The following is an 18,252-nucleotide window of genomic DNA, read 5'->3' as shown; positions in this document are numbered from 1 at the left end:
GAGGGGAAGAGACTGATGCAGCTATGCATATACAGACGTATTGTCTGGAATGCTTTTATCAGGTTTTGAAAGGCCAAAGCATCTATAAAATCCTTAATCTAGGCCTTTGCATCTAATGATGTGAATGGCTTCGGGTATGCAGCTTCTTATTGGATGATCTTGGCAGGTTGCATTTATTCTGTAACTACAACCCGGCCTCGGGTGTCAGCATTCTGGAGATTTTGTGGTAGGACAAAGTGTTCCCACCTTCTCCTTGTATCACTTCCAGGTAAACAGAGATTAATTAGGAACTGGCTATGCCTGGCTGGTTTTTTAAAGGCAGATGGGTGACACTTTTAGCCTTTTTTAATCGTTAAAGAATGATAGCAGTCATTTTTGGCTGGGAAACTGCAGAATAAGCACCGCTAATCCTAAAGAATTATGTATTTTTAATTTGGGATTATAATAGACTATGAAGGAGAGAGGAACAAAAATTGTAAAGCTCAACATGAAGGAATATTTAATTTTATTCAGGAAAGATTTTGGCAAAATCCCCTGGATCTGCACAGAACCTACAGATTTAAGATGTCTTTGCACAGCCAGAGGCTGAGATCATGGCTGTCTAACTACAGTTGGATATTTTCATATCTGCCAAGTTTAGCCTTAAATAAATAAATGAAAAAAGGTCATGCTTCATGCTTTGTACAAACGCTTGAAATGGTTCTCACTTAATATTCAGGGGGATAGTGACCTCCCTTTGAAGATACTGTCCTCCTGCTCAAAATCCTGCATGGAGCCAGGAAAGTAGCTGTTTAAATGAAGCCATGAAATGTCTGAAGGTACTTTCTGGAATCCCTTAAAATGACCCCGGTTCAAGAAATGCGCCCTACTTACTGCCAGGAGTGCAGTAAAGTCAATCACTGGAAATCTATTAGTTGTGGGCAATTGCAAGCACGTTACCCAACATTAACCCACAAAAAGGAAAATTAACACAGTTAAGAGCAGTTTTTGCCAGAAAAAGATGAACAAATAGGAGCAGAAGCTGAGTGGGAAGCTTCTAGCAGCAGGAGGGGGGGGACGGTAGAGATCATCTGTTCAGACGTGCTTTTTTACTTCTCTCCCCCTGTTACTCTCCAGGTATCTCTATTTCTCTCTCTCTCTCTCTCTTTTTTTTTTTTTTTTTTTAGAGACTTATACAAATATACCCGATAGCTACTGTGAAATCCATAATAAGGATCAACTAGCCAGGAGGCAGTTTTCAAGGACCACTGTGAGGAAGGGGGATGTTTTTAGAGTGAGGTCATGTCCAAAGGCAGCCTCAGCTGATGGCAAGCTTGTACATGAGCACTGAATAAGCACCTTGTCTTGCGTGGTCCCTGCTCCAAAGAGCCTGCAGTCTTGTAAATCTGACACACATGTACAGGGCTGGTTTCTTTAAAATGGCTTGTTTCAGTTTTTGTGTGGTGGTGTTTCTTTTAAGTCATTGAGCTCTTCCTTCTATGTCTCCCTCTATTTATGCATCTCTTCTCTGTTTTGGTAATCCAGCAAGCCAGTTTTATGCAAAGTACTTTTCTTTACCACGCAGAAATACTACTAAGTCCTGAGCGGACAACCAAGAGGGGACAGAAGGGAAGCAACAAACAGGGGACAGAGCGTGTTGTGGTGGGCCAGCAAAGCGGGCAGGAAGCACGAGCCAAGGAAGTTCTGTCTCTGTGCTCCTGCCTTCTACTTTATGTGCTGTTTTCTGGTACTATTTCCCATTTCCTCAGAAATGCCTGTCTCTGTGGTAGTCAGCTGCACCTGTGCTTTGTGATAATGTTGCTGTTCAAACGGCGGGATGGAAGAGGACATGTAGGTGAGAGGAAAATATCTAAAGCCAAACACACTGAAGCAGGATTGGGCCAGAATGTTTTTCTTTAGAGCTTCTAAGTCAAAAAAGCTCAGAAAAAAGTCTCTTGCCATGTTTTATGTTCATAGTCATGGCAAACCATGTAGTATCTTAGGTGGCATTTGGTGACCTTTGGTGCAATGGCCTCTGTTTGCAAATGCACATAAACTGCTCAAGTCTTTGTAGGTATGTCATGACAGCCTGAATGTTACAAATTAGTTTATACAAACTGAGCTGGGACATAGGTCTTGGTCCATTCTGGTATGGTAAGGTGGTCCTTTGCACTATGTTAGCATTTGAGGGTGTCTATTTCATTGACTTTAATAACCTGTCTCTTTTTACTAAAAGCAAAAGTCAGTTTATTTATTTTTGAAAGTAGTTGTATTAAACATACAGGATATCTTGTTTCATCGTTCTTTCTTCTTTTATTGCTTGAATGTACTTTTCTTTAAAATAAACTTAAAATGTTCATCCTTTATTCTGCTGTGAAAAGTCTCTCATCAAAAAAGAAAAAAAAGTAAAAAAGAAAAAAGGAAAGAAAAAATCATTCAGTCATTGAAGCACCTCGTTGGGGTATTTAGAGAGACCTTCTGTTGATAGTGAGGGAGTATTGTTTTAGGATGGTTGGGGCTGTTTTTTTGCTTGCTGCTGCCCAGTAAATCTAGTGGAGGGAGAATAAATCCACATGGTGATGATTTACTGTATTGTTTTTGGCATCATGCAGGGGAATTTACCACAGATAAGGGACTTGGGTAAGTGCTACTGAGGAGGACACAGATAAGACTCTAGCAGTAGAACACGTTTAATGCAGAGGTTTTTTGTTTTTTTTTTTTGATCTTTGTTTGGAGATCTCTGCTTTTAGTTGTGGTGGTGGGTAAAATGTGTGTGCGCGCTCCAGTATGGCTCTTGAAACACGAGTTTAAATTGCTTCCTCACGATAAAGACACAATATATGTTTCTAGACAGATTTATTGAGTATGGAAATCCTGGAAAGTTTCCAAACAGGGAATGCCGTGACTTCATTGCACCCTTCACAATATTTCTAGTGTTTCATCTTGGATCCTCCCTTTTTATTTTTTTTGTCTCTAAAATGACTCTCCACATTCTGTGGCAGGACACTGGCTGTGCTTTCCTTCTCTCCAATTGCTTATGCCTAATTTAGGAAACCTAAATTAGTGCTGTGATAATGTAGTACAATGTGGTGATCTTTCTTAACCATTTCTTCCATCCTCCAGATGTCTCTGGAGTACTACATGGTACAGAAAGTTTGTTTTTTAAATGAGTGCTGGGCTGGAATATATAAATTCTGTAACTACTTGGATGTCACTTGGAGGAAAAATCATGTAAGGACATCACTGGAAACTGCTGGCACAGCTCTACTTTTCAGTAACTTTCAGTATTCTTAACTTTTCACATTTTATTAGAAAATAATAAAGGACATTAAGTAAGTTCTCATCTACTTCAGATACTTGCATAAAAGTGAATGCCATGCTGGTGTTGTTAGAAGTGTTGTTCAGCTGTACTGAGAGTTATTAGAGACGGATTCAGTCTTGAGCATGGTGTTTGTAAAACTCCAAAAGTTAAAACTAAATCCTTGCATGTTTTTGATGTTTGATATAACAACATGCCTACACATTATTAATACCAGGGTGGTTTTTTTTTTTTTTTTATAATTAACTTTTTGTTCCTTTTATTTATATGTCAGATTTTGTCTCAGAAGTCTCTTATTTAAATGGTGACCAGACATGGTAAGTCTTATGCTATCATGACCAGCCCCTCAGCTGAGGTCAGAAGCTATTAACTTTTTCAGCTGTTTCATCAGCTCGGTGAGATTGGTAACAGCAGACCTTCTCTCACAATTTGCTAAGCACTGAAGTGCACAAAGATAACCAGGCAGTGCTGAATTAAACCCAAACGTCTTTTTGTGCTGGCTACAGGTTGTTATAATTACACTTATCTTTGCTCATCTTGTTTTCTCTTGTCTTCTCTCCTCTTTTTGAATCTAGTCCGATTTGCTCACAATTTGCTTTCTAGATGAATGATCACCATCTTGTCAGATTTGGGACTTGGTAAGAAGCAGGGTTCGGAACTGAAAAGGAAGAAGAGATGACTTTTGATGTCATCTTCATCTCATTCTGCAAACCTAATTATTGTATCCACATAGTGGTGTGTTGCATTTGAACATTTGTATTTTAAAATAACTTAAACTCAGGAGTTTTTCTGTCAGGTAGCAGAAAATGAGAAGCACCTGCTCAAAAAAGCTAATTGAATTATCCAGGTGGAGCAGATGATACTTCAACTTAGAGTTGAAGGATATTCTAAAAGGATGTGGAAAACAATTACAAGAGTGGAGTGAGATTATATATATATTTTTTTTATTAGTAACATAGTTTATGATTTGCTGCACTTGTTAAGTCTTAGCTCTCTCTGTGAAAAGGCTGCTTTTGCCTTTCTTTCTCTTATTTCAGAATTTCTCAGCTTGACTGTTGGTATTAGTTAACTGCAGGACAGAACTCATCTAACTACTAGAAGAGATACTTTGAGTAGTAGGTATTTGTAGAAATATGCAATATTTTTGTTTCTTATTTTCTTATATTTTTTTTCTTCTTAAAGAAGATGATTTCTGCTAGCCTACCAGAACTGATTTTAAGTTGGTGATTCATCATATATTGATATATAGCCCTGTTCCCCAAATCATGGCTTAAGTGTAATACTTTGAATTTGAGTATATGTAGTAATAGCATTTTACTTCTGAAACTAATGTTTTTTTCTGACATGGCACAGAATATAGTACATGACATTAAGCCACATCCTTATGTAGTGAAAGCCATCAAAGTTAGAGGTGTTCAATTGGCCTGTACAATTGGGTTCTGCTTAACTACTCTAGAGCACCAGTTTGATACTGCTTGGGAAAACAAGATCGGGATGAACATTCATCCACCATTCATCCAAGGGTCTCACCCTTGCATGAGGTGGTGAGAGGCCTACTGTGAATATTCTTGGTGTGCTGGTTAAGGTGATTGAGTTGGCTGTGGCATGAGATTCTAAGCAACACTATGGGAAGAAATATTCATTTTGAATATACTGCTTAATAAACGTTTGTTGAACAATTTTTTTTTTTTTGTAGTAAACTTCTACAGCATTTGAATATTGTCATTGTCTTTCCATGGAAGTTTTACATATCAAACACCTTGTATGTGTTGCGAGAGTCCTTTCACTTCAGGAGACAAATTACTGGGTTATCCTTATTGTGAGTGGGCTTCTTTCTTTAGCAGGAGTTGCAAACAGACATGTTTTCTATTTTGGCAGTTTCATCTTCATGTTATTCTGGAAGTCAGTCCCTTTTTTTTTTTTTTTTTTTTCTTCCAGTAGTGGATCACTTCTTTTACGGTAGCTCAAACAGATGTTTTATATCATGGCTACTGACTTCTCTTGCTTCTTGCCTAAGTGACAGACAGTTAGTATAAACAACCCTTTCCTCTGTGGAAAGTCCTCTGGATCACCATGGGATGAGAGGAAGGGAGATGTGTTTTTTTTTTTTTATTATTATTATTATTTTTAATAATATGGACATGTGAGGCGTGCCTTCTGTTGTGTGTACTGGAACTGTCTGTTGGAGGAGCACTATCACTAATGGTAGTTCCCTTAAGAGACAAGATGGTCTCTTAAGGGATTTTGTTCCTTTCATGTTTTCAAGTGTAAGTAGAGTTCAAAGAGGTGGTTTCTGCCTGCAGTTGATGCCAGGACAACATTGGAAAAGAGAAGATTAAATGCTTCTCAACTTACGTTATTTAGGATTTTCTTGTATCCTAAGAAGAGACAAAATACAGTCTGAGAAACGTTACCTGCTGTTTCCCGGCAAGCTCACTGGATGTCCAAGTGGTGAGTAGGAAGTCCAGCTTTTCTGGTGTTCCAACACCATGGAATGATGCTTCTTTCATTTGTTCCTTACAGTCCTCGTGGCATTTATTTCACTGAGAGTTTCAATAGTCCTTGTTAGTTGCACAGGTTTTCTCCATGTGGTGTCTGTGCCCTAGTAGAAACTAGGTACAGTTAGGTGAGATGTGCTACTTGGTGTGAATTATGAAAGAAATGTGATATCATGGAAAAAATGTGATCCCCAATTTTACTGAGGTCAGGATGTCACAGAGCAGACATGTTTCTGTTTTCTACCCTGGAGTCTGCTCATATCACTGCATATGTGTACTCATACCTCTTGCAATACGTATTGAAGACAGGCAGTCATTTCTAGGGGCTTTGCTTTCAACAAAGTCTGATATACAGAGGTCTCGTATACTTCTTCAGTTTTGTCTTGCCCTAAAACTCCCTGTTTTGCAGAAATGTGTAAAGGTGGCTTGATAGTCCTGCTGGAAAAGTATGGTTCCCAGGCTGTTGAATGACAGCTTCCCCTGTGGGCTGTTTTTATCTGTGTTAAAATGATGTGGTTGCCTGAAGAGATCCCCAACTTTGGCACTATCTCCCAAAAGTGGAAAGTGGACTCTCTTCTCACATCTTCTTGGGATCCCATACCCTTTGCTGTAAGTCACAGCATTGGTAGGCGCCATCATGCCAAGTGCTGTACTGATACAGGTCTCATAACAGCTCCTTCTTCAAAGAGTTTGCAAGGTGAAAACAAACAAACAAACCCTGGTAATAACATGAATGTTTAAGTAAAACAGGGTTCTGGACGGATGCAGACCGTTCTTAAACTGTGCGGTTTGTTCCACTCTGTGCTAAGCAGAAACCCCATGGCTTACTCCTGAGTTTGGAGACTTCTCAGTATTTGAAATGCTGAGGTTTGTGTCTCTGTTTATGCTTCGGTCTCCAGGTATGAATTTGCACCAATTCTTCAGGACTAGCATAAGCTCCCATGTGGCAGTATCACCACCAGTTTGATGAGCAGTATCTGTGGTACAAAGTGTAGACGTGAACTTCTGTTCTGCATCTGGTGAGAGAAAGAGAAGCCGTTTAAAGTGACATTTAAGCTGGAGAGGTCTTTCATAAACATCTTTGTGAGTAATAGCAACCTTCTGCACTGGTTGGGGGGGCTGTACTGGAGCTTTCCCTGAAAAGCCCAAAGTACTTAAGCCTTGCTTTTGATCCCATCCCTCCAACATCCAGCATGCTGCCTTTGGCAGGACTTTTGAGGGCCCTAACAACACAGAGGTCTTTCTCCTTAATTCAATGTTTTGGCTGGCCTGTCTTTTACATACTTGACCCAGAGCTTTTAGGCCTCTCTTACATTATTCTCTCCTTAGGCTGCATTATGAAGTGCTTGCCCCAAACATTAAAATTGTCCCTTTTTCCTTTTTTATCTATGAAATGAAAGTATATTCAGTTGAAGTTTTGAAGTTTAGGTCTCTTTCTGTTCCTCATGTGATTACTAAATTTTTATTCTTTTAAAGATTCTTTTTTTCTGCTCACTTACCCAAGCATCCATCAGTCAATGAATAGGGTGAACTTATTCACTGAGAGGGAAACCTGTGGTGCCTACTGATCTCAACGGCTAGTTTTTGGCATGCTTCACACTACAAAACATCTTTTGGTCCTGGACTGCTTGAGGCCTGACTGCTGGCAAGGGCAGTGGTATAGCTCCTTCTTCCACAGGGCATGTGGTGGTGAAAGGGAAAGAGAGTGGAAAACTGGTTAATGTTAGGTAGGGAGTAGCTGAAAGAATGGTCTGCTTGTGAGGAGTGCATTGCTAGAAAGGCTGATTGGGGTGTCTGGGGTTGAGATGGGGCATATTTGGCTGGCTTGGGGTGGGAGATTAAATAGTGACAGATGGTTCACATGGTTTTCTAATGCAGGAGAAGGTATGAAGCACGTCTGTGTTCGTGAGAGAGAGCGCCAGAGCTCGGAGGATTGATTACGTGTGAGAAGCTTAACATGTGAGCACAGCGTTTGTGTGCAAGCATGCAGAGGCAAGAGTGTTTGTGTCAAAGGACGTGTGTGTGAGAACTTGTCCAGCTCTGTGTGCGTGTGTGTACAGAAGGGGGATTCTTATGTTGTAGAAAGAGAGGACCAGAACATGTTTGTGTAGGCTGGTAAGTTTTGTTGTGCTTTTTTTTTTTTTTAAAAGCTGATGTAACTTCCCTCACTGTAAAACTATAAATGCTGCAAAGATGTATTTCCCTGCTGAAATGCTCTTTCCTGCAAATATTATAAGTTCTTGAAACATCATTATTTTTAATAAAGCATTCTGTCAGAAGACATAAAAATTTCTCTTCTGATATTCTGAAGTATGATGAAGCCAAGTTTTGCAGTACATACCTAAGTCATAACATATAGAAGGCACTTAATTTGTGGACCATTACAACATACTCTGGGTCATGTTATGGCCAAAGGCTGTGACTTAATTTACCCAAACAGTATTGTAGTCACATTGAAATGCACTTCCTGAACTCTTACTAGTTTTTATGGGCTTTTTTTTTTTCTCCACAATAAGAGAACAGTCAAGTCTGTACATTTATTGTGCAATGATGAACAAGAATCTGATACTGCTGACAGTCTGTCAGGAAATTTTGGTTCTATCCAGAGTCTTCCAGTCATGTTATAAAGTATAGCAACGTGTAGTAGCATTTCACTTAGCTAGATTACTTGGACAATACTGATATGGCATGAAAGTAATTGTGGAAGATGGTCATGATTATACCAAAGCTTTACGACTTCCTTACAACAGTGTTGTTCAATCAGAATACTTTAGAAGAGCAAAAGCAATTAAATAACATTTAGACAAATTAAGAGTACGTCTTGTCAAAATCAGTTTGATGTTATTCTCTTTCTGCTGTAGTCTTTCTTGTGTATTTTACCATCCTTTTCAGACCTGAGGCGTTCTTTCTCTTAATTCATGATCAGCACCTTAGACTCGTTCTGAGAAATATATGCAGTCCTGCAGTCCCTAACTTCTTCCAGGTATAATACAACATCTCTTCAGAGGTTGTTCTGCTTTTGTGGGGGTGGGGTGGGGTGGGTTGGGTTGTTTGTTTGTTTGTTTGTTTTAATTATAGGTCAGCCTTTGATGAATTTGCTCCTCTGTAATTCTAATTGACTAAAACAAAAGCAAAAAATCTATGAAAAATTAAAACTCCATCCTATTACTAAGACTCTAGTTGCAGAGACTAATCTGGGAGCAGTAGGTTGGGAGTAGGAAACTGAACATATTTTAAGGATGGCCTCACTTTGGCTCTTAGCATAGTGAACACATTGTAAACTTTTTTATTCTAATATATATATAAATAGTGTGCCAAGAACAGCTAGAGAGAGAGGTGTTGAACATAAAGTTAGGCTATTCTTTTTTTAACTTATTAGATAGTCTGACACGTTACTGTTATGTGTTCTGCTGCAGTCATACTGCTCCCCCATCAGCTAAGCAGGGAAAACTGTTCAGTGGGAAGCTTTCAAGCCAGAGCTGGGTACTATGAGAAGTCACCTGGGGAGTCCACAAACAGCGCTGTCATTCCTGTCAGTGCCACAGCAGTGCCCTTGTATGCTGCCGAGAGCAGTCAGCTCCCAAAAAAGTTGTAGTTGAGGTAGGGAGAAAGGTCTCGACTCCTCAGGGACAAAAGAGTTGGTGTTGGACAGCTGATAGAACTGCAGTCTCGAGAAAACTCAGATGCTGCCAAAGAACAGTCAAGAAGTCCCTGTGTGGGTAAACAGGATGGTGGGGGCAGTCCCTGACACCTGTCAGCAAAGGATTGATTTCTACTCCAGAGTGGAAAGATTGCTCCTGCCTGGTTTGAGTGAATATTCTCGTTGTTCACATTTAGTAATTTTGATTGATACTAAATTCATGATGACCTCAGTGCAACTACATGGGGAATAAGCTTCTTGAGTTGGTTTGCATTGGTGGGGGAGGGAGGGAGGGAGGGAGGAAAAGACTGATTAAAGACATAATTGCTGCCCTTGGTGCTGTTATATGACAATGAGTTCCTGAAGATGTTTCTGCCATAAAATTAAATCTTTACTAAAATGTTTCTGCCTTTTGTTCTGTCTTATCACATCACTCTTGCATTGGGAACAAAATAGGTTAGTTACGAGTGCTTGGTATTGCCTGGTTTAGCACCTTGCTTCTTGACAGAAGGTGCAGATGATCAGAGTTGGCAATTACAGACTCAATGGATTTATGTGGGTGGGTGTGGTGATTTATTTATTTTTTAGGGGGAGGGACATTTTTTTTTTTAAAAATCTTAGATCAATGGTTGGCTTCCTTTTGGTTTTAAGAGTTAACTTACCTGAGTGAACCCTTACCAAAGTCAACAATAGGACCCAACCCAACTTTGCAACTTCCATCTCGTGTTGAGTTGTATATAGCCACAGAAAGTAGCCCTATATGGACAAAAAGCATTTATATACTATTTGGGAGCACGTTAATGGAAGTTATAGTGGTACAATACCTATTTTAATTGCTGAAAACTGAAAAGATTGTTCAGATTAAAAATGGTTTCTGAATTTATTCTGATCTTCCATTTTTAACTGTGAAATGAAGGAAATTCATCTTGTTAATTGATCTCAAAACTGACTTGCTGTTAGCAAGTTCTGTGGTAGTAACTGGCCTTTTCCTGCCTCCCCAGACTCAAAAGGTGCAACTTCCAAAGCACAACGGAAGTGAATTTCTTTTTTTCATTTATTTAACTCTGGTTGGTGCTGAGTCTGTGTTGGTATCTTAAACAAACCAACAAACAAAACTCAATTGGAAGGCAAAATCAAACTACTTTTTGTGAGAAGCAGAGGGAAAATGGTGTAAGTTTATGAAAAAGCTGATTGTCAACAACGTTTCTACATGCCACTGAATTTAGTGGACAACTCTTACTGACTTCTTCAGTGGACTTTGAATCAGACCCTGCATGCTTGTTTTCAAATATTTGATGCAGCATATGCATATTGCAGAAAACTTTGTTTAAATGTAGGAAGGGTGGAAGCAGCTGAAACGTGCTGCAATCCTTGCCAATTGTCTTGGGGAAAAAAAAAGGAATATCTAATGAAATATTACACTGTTTAACTGTACACATCCTGTTCCTATTAAAGCTCGCTTATAAACATTTCAGAACTATTTCATATAGCTTATGGAATTCATACAATTTTACATATACCAGTACTACAATCTGTCTTCAGGGTTTTCGATTCCACTGTGTCTGTTACTATGAAAAGGGGTTTTGTCAGGTGCTGGCTTCTGTTAGAAAATTCATAGCTTGTGGTAGTCTGACTTGTTTTGCTGTTAGAAAGTACATAAAATTCTATTTTGTAAATTTTTAAGAGTGACTTTATAAAAACAGAAGTCTAGAGCTTTTATCCCTGTTACTCTGGGATTCTGTGCTGCAGCATCGTGCTCTTTTACATATCTAAAGACAGGCCAAAATGCTGGAGTAGTTTCTGCAAAGTTTGGGTGGAGGGTTGGGGCCTTGGTCTGAAAATCACCAAAGCTTTTGCTGAATGGCTCAGTCTCTCCATTTTACTCTCGAGCCTCTGCCTTCTGTATGCATCCAGTGGTTTATTATTTATGTATCAGTGGTGCTTAAATGCTGCAGTCATGAACTGGGATGTCAATATGCCTTTGGACTTCATGCAGATTGAAAAGATTGGTTTTGACCTTGGTTTTGAAAATCTGGTGGTACTTTCTCTTTTTTTTTTTTTGACTCTATTTTATATTCTGAAATGCTTGTCTGAATTACAGCTAGTCTTTCTGTCTGTGTGTTTTTTGATAAATGGCAGTTTTACTTAACTATTGCTGAGTATTGTTACCTATTTTTAATGTCTGTTAAATGAACTTTCTGTCATTTTACTGTTCCAAACCTAAACAAATGTTTTAACTTTCTGATTGGACCCTTTATTTTTTTTCCCACAATCAGGACTAGTAAAATTTGCTGAAGTGAAATGATGATGACTTTGTTAAGTTATAGCACAAAATTGCCCCATTTAGAGAGCAAGTACTGGGATCTTGCTAACATTTAACCACTAGAAGTTGTAAGGAAGTCCTAAAGTGGGTTTTCTATTGATCTGTGAGATTACAGTGGAAAAAGTTTTGAATAGCCAAGCCAGGTAAAAGGCAAACTTATATAAGCCTCTTCTCCTCTTCTTCTTTCATAATTATGGCTTTTTTTTCCCCTTCTATTTGAGGGAAATGGGGACTTCTCATAGCATAACATAATATGTGATGATTTTAACTGCAGTTACAATGAATCAATTAGAGCTTTCAAAACTTCAGTCATGCAAAATAGGATGGCATTTCAGGGTAAGACAGAGAATATAATAAAGCATAAGAGCTGTCAGCACAAAGTACTAGAAACAATACAGGAAAAAATATTTTCCCAGAATACAGGATTAAATCTGAGTGTCTGAACATGCTTGAGGATATTCGCAACACTACAACTCATTCAAAATTCTAAGAGCCTTCCCCTGTAGTTTTTGATTTGGCCTTGTTGTAGGAAAAGCATGGGCAAATTTCTTTTAAAACCAGATGTGTTACGCACATTCTCACACAGGAAACGATATTTCATATTTCCTTGCTCAAAAGAAAAATAAGGTCTGACAGTATTGGGTATGTGTCAATATAGTAGTCTTAATGCTCTGCAATAAAGCCCAGACTCTGAAATCTTTTTGTTCATACTGAGTAATTTCCTATTTTACAATTAGCCAACAGAACTCCTCTGGAGTAAAGACTGGTACTTACTGAGAATAAACGTGTGTCTTGGTCTTTGTTAATTGTAAAAGAATAAAGTTTTCATATTTGCATAGCTGAAACGTTAAAGTTCCAAGGATGAAAGAACAGTCAACTGTAAAATCCTATTTTTGGTGGTTTTGTCATAGACTTCTATAGGATCTGCTTTGTCCTTAGTCGCTGTCAACCTTTTTGAACATTCTCTCCAACTGCAGTGTTCCATGGTTATGCTCTAATTTTGGGTCGTTCTTTGTGGCCAGGGAACTTCCTCTCCTCTGTGGGATGTACCAAACAGCTGGATGCTGGATATCCAATTAATGAAAGGCAAAATGGCTTTGGGAGAATCGCCTCTGGAAAGTGGAGAAGGGAACTTTTTAGTATGTATAGGAAAGATGACATTTCCTTTAGGAAAAAGTTATGCTGAATTTATTAGACAAGTAACCGATACAGTTCTATAGACTTTCTTTGATGACATTAATTATTCAGTAGAAAATAATGTTATTTTTATGGTTTTTCTTTTAAAATTAACCTAAAATGTTTTACAGTGAGGATAATATTCTGTACGAACTTTCAGGACATGGACTTTACCCTATAAGAGTTGTTATGGTTCTTTCAAAATACCCTTCAAACTTTCCATTATAAATACCTTCTATTTCCCTCTGGGTTTGTTCTGGCAAAACTGAAGTCCATTTAACTTCTTACTTTTTAAATAAGGTTAACAGCTAATTCAGAAGCGTTGGCAGTCTGTTGGGTAGGGAGCGAATGATGTTCTTTTGTGTCCTGCAGTAAGTTCTTTGGAAAAGAGGAGTGCTGGACAAAGCTGGACACATCTTGCAGAACCTTGCAGCAGTTATCTGTTTGAATGTAAAACCCACTTGTGAGCAGGTTTCAGATTTGGCTCTCTTAACTCTGCCGCCTTAATTGTTAATTCTGACCTGAATTTCCATCATATGTGGCAAAATGCACACACGCGTGCATAGGGTTGCTATTAGCTAGGATTTAGCTATTTCCCCATAAGCATTCATGGGAGGGCATTTTCTCAAATAAGTATCTTAGTATCTTGTTTTGCTGTGGTAGATCTGAAATGAAGGGTGCACTGGGGTAATTCATGCTTTTATTATGCTATGTGGAGTGGAGTTCTTTATGCTTGGGGTAAAAATTAAGAATCAATTTTAAGCTGGGGCATGTAGGCCCACCCATTGTTGGGGAAGATATGAGTTGAAACCTTTGAGAAGCTAATGGGAAAGATATGACTGAAAATAGAACATTTTTAACGAATACTTGACCCTGCACAGAAGTGTCCCTATGTATTTATTAGTTGACAGCTATAATATGTAGACTTGCTTTAGTAATTTCAAGAATATCATTTTCTTGAGAATTTTGTTGCAAAGTAAGTATACATTGAAAGGTTTGTATCTATAGATTTTAAAAGGAAGTCATAGTTAAGTGTAGAACTACTGTGTTTAAAACACCTTTTCCTTAATAGGAGTTCTTACTGTGCCTCCTGGGTTCTCAAATACCTGGTAATTAAAATCTTGTGGTACAGTATAAATGTGTGTTCATGCATTTATATAACTGACTAGTAAGGGGTCTGTATATGGCTACAGATGTGCCATGTATCAAAAGTACATTAGTGTCTTTTGAGAATTAATTCTGTACTACATACATTAAAATTTATTTTGCATTTCTGTACACTATAAAGTACTTCTGCTCCAGCAGAAACGCCTTCAGAACACACAAATGAGTATGTGAAAGCTGTGCCGTTTTCTGTCTTTATTGGTTGGTCTGATAACTGCTTTCCCTATAAACTGTTTATATCCTGTTTATATACCACAGCTACAGTATCCTAGTTGTTACAACAATTATGGAGGTATCTTACAAAGCATCCATCCAAAAAATCCACTATTTTTCGCTGCATGTGGTTACCTCAAAATGTCTAACTGTATTTGCTGTCCTCTTCTTTTCCATTGTATACTCTGAGTCTCAGCATATTGCAATCCTGTAGAAGTCAAAAGGTGTAGAGGAACTAGTTGTCTATTGGAATGGGACGTTGCTTTGGGTATAAAAAAATAATAATAATTAGATGTGTTTTGCTTTTTTCCAAGACCACAAATGTTTGTTTATCTGTATACTTTGTTCTGAGGAAACGTCTGCCCACTGTCACAGAGCGTGACTTCTTATTGCCTCTGGTAAGTTTTCAATATTAAAGAGGGGAAAATTAACTCTTGCTTATGTATTGATGTTTATCTCAGTTGAAGATCTTGGCTCAAGAAAGCTTTTTTGGGGTACGGGTTCAGGGGCAGTACAAGAAAGCCTACGTAGAAAAATACAGCTTTCATATCTGACTCACCTTATGGGCTGCCTCAAGAGAGTTATCTTCCTGTTGTCTTTGGAAAACTAGGGCATGATATGCTCATCCTGGTTTCTGTTGCCTTTACAAAGGAAGGGCATGGCTAACAGGGAAGTTCTGCCCTGCTACTGCTTGCCATTTCTGCTAATGGAATCTGTTGATGAAGGTGTGAGTTAAAGTAGTCTCTCAACTGTCTTCAAGTTATCCAGAAAATGGAACCCTAGATGAGAATGCTTGACAGTGCTGTAAATGTGATTGTAGACTGAAGGTGTCTGGGGAAGTTTCCTAGTGAAAGATGTGGGTTGCTATGGCCTCTTAACCATGAAAAGCAATAAGGCTGGGTTTCTACACTTGCTGTTGGGAGTTGAGTGGCTAAGTTACCTTTCCAACATATAAGTGCTTTTCAAAAGTTTCAAAGTTGTTTGGAAGCTTTATCATTTCAAACTGCTGTATATAAACGCTGAGGCGTTTTTCAAGTCTGTCTATCAAAAGTAAAAACCCTATTGAAGGAAAACTGAAGAAATGACAAGCAAAAGTTAATATTTATTAACTTTGCTTCTCAATCGATGTGTATATCCCATGATATGCTCTCTGACCTTTCCTGTCCTTTGTAACAAAACACTTAACAGTATAAATAAATACTGCCTGTTTTATGTTTTGTGACTGAATTCACATGGGTGGTGTCCAGGGCTCTAATACAATCTTGTTGCAGGGCATGAGATGAAACTACTGTTAAAAAGAGAAGACAAAAAGTAACAGCAAACTTAATTTGACTCTTAACTAGTGTAATACTTACCATTAAATTTCACCTTTTCAGATAAAAGACAATAGAATTGTTCTGATGATAAAATTGGTCTAAAATTGATTGGTATAATAATTGGAATAATTGATCGGTCTGAAAGAAGACTTAATTTTTCTTTATTATTTACATTTCTTCTTTCCCTCCAAGTTCAAAGGAAGAAATGTGTTCTAGTTGAAGACTGTTTCTAGGGAAAAATTATGCCTTGAACTTCAACTGTTTCTACAGGTTCATGTCAATTTTTTTTTGTCAAAGAAATTTTCAGACAGCTCTAAAGTTCTTAAATAATTTACAGTACATAAAATAAGAAAAATGTATTTTTTTTTTCTAGCTGACCTGAACATTAAACCCATTTTTCCTTTATCCATTATGGTCTTAATATAAAGCTGTCAAACTAGAAATTTCCTCATGCTAAGGAAAAAAAATGCTATCAGCTTCTAATTAATCAGCTGTATTTAAAGACAGTATTTAAAGACAAAGCTACTACATATTATAATCTGTATAACTAATTGTAAAACTGTAGCCATTGCATTATGAAGGGAGTTGTTCTTACTGCAACAAAATATTGAACTGCGTAGGTCAAATTCTAAGATATTCTCATTTTTAATTTTTGTGTGTTATGCAAAGAGGTCTCATACACCTTCACCCAAAATTAAGAGGCTGACTATTAAGAAGGTTGTTCCCACCTTAAAATGGTAAAATAAGAATAAGGCAAGAACTTTATCTTTTTGGGGCACAAGTCACTAATGATGAGCCCTATCTCTTTCAAATTACAGACATATCACTTTAAGATGTGTAATCATAGCCGGTCAGCTTAGGTTGCCTTTGTATTCAGTGGAGAATATATTCAGTGAAGTTCAGTGAAACACAGGCACCACCAGATGGTGATTCATCTAATTTATTTTAGACACCTATTTTAAGACATGATGAATCACCCAGTGAAGGGGCCTTTCTCACAGAATCACAGAAAAATTTAGACTAGCAGGGCCCTCTGGAAGTCACTAGTCCAAGCCTTGGCTGAAAGCTGGCCTCACTTCCAAGCTAAATCAGATTGATCAGGGCCTGTGCAGTTGAGTTTTGAAAATGTCCAAGGGCGGAGAGTTTACAGCCTCTCCAGGCACCTTTTTCAGTGCTGAACTGTTCTCACTTTATTTTTCTCCTTTTGTCTGATCAGCATTTCCAGCATGACAATTTGTGACCGTTGTCTCTTGTCTTTTTGCTGTGCACCTTTGAGAGGTGCCATGTTCTCTACAGCTCACCTTTAGCTCATTGAATTCAGTGATTGGGAATCTGTTCCCCCTTAACCTTTTTTTTTTTTCTTTTTTCAGACTAAATTTAACCCAGTTACTTCAGTCTTTTCTTGTATATCTCCCAGTACCTCCAACTGCTTAAGTAACTTGCAACTTTCTTAGTGCTTTAGTGCTCCCCTGCTGGATTCTCTCTACTGTGTCAACACCCAGTTGTATCAAAGTCTTTTTTTGCAGTCTTGCCAACCTACTGGTCCCTCTCTTGCATTGATTTTTTTTCTCTCTGCTAATTGTAAAGGAAGTCTATGGTGACTAGACTTAAAGTCACGTAAATACCACCCTAAAAGCTGATTTCTATGACTTGAATAACTGTGGAATTTGGATATGTTGCTATACTTGTGTTCTTAAGCCTTGGAATCCTGCCTGCTTATTAAATACTCAGTTTGGATGTACCAGATGGGTGTGTTCAGTAATGTGCCTGCTTGGACTGAGTGCCACGAAGGCCTATCCTGGGATCTGTCCTGTCTAACATCTTCATCAATGACCTGCAGGAGGTGATTTAGAGCTGGCTCTTAAAGTTTGCAGATGACACCAAACTGGGGGGCCAAGTCAATATGCCAAAGAGCAGAGCTGCCATCAAGGGATGGGAGTAGGCTGGAGGGATTGGGCAGCAGGAACTTTGAAATTCAGCAAGGACAAAGGCCGAGTCCTGCACTTGGAAAGAACCACCCCCTTGTGACAGTACGGGCTGGGGAGCAGCTGTGCAGGAAAGAACCTGAGGAGCCTGGCAGACGACAAACTGAACATGAGTCAGCAGTGTGTCCTGCAGTGAAGGCAGTGGCCAACAGCATCCTGGGCTATATTACCAAAAGTGTGGTGCAGAGGGACACGATTATCCCTCTCTACTAGGCACTTATGAGGCTGCCCCTGGAGTACTGCATCCATTTCTGGATCCCCAAGTAAGAAATAGATGTTGATAAATTGGAATGAGTTTAGGGGAGGACCACCAAGATGACTGTGGTTGGAGTGCTGGCCAGGTGAGGAGAGGCTGAGGGACGTGGGCTAGTTTGTCCTGGAAAAGAGGTGACTTCTGGTGGAAATGTTGGCAGCCTCCCAATTTCTGCAGGAGGTTGTTGAGAAGACAGTCAGGCTCTTCACAGTAGTGCATGGTAGGAGAATGGGAGCTAATAGGCATAAGGTTTAGTTTACATATATGAAACAGTTTGTTCAGACTGAGGAGAGCTGAGCAGTGGAGCTGGTTGCCCAGAGGGGCTGCTAAGCCTCCATCCTTGGAGGTCTTCAGGACCTATCTGGATAAAGCCCTGAGAAACCTGA

The sequence above is a fragment of the Cygnus atratus genome, chromosome 3, assembly GCF_013377495.2.
Source record: "Cygnus atratus isolate AKBS03 ecotype Queensland, Australia chromosome 3, CAtr_DNAZoo_HiC_assembly, whole genome shotgun sequence".
Taxonomy (NCBI): Eukaryota; Metazoa; Chordata; class Aves; order Anseriformes; family Anatidae; genus Cygnus; species Cygnus atratus.
Note: the sequence above shows the minus strand (reverse complement) of the source record.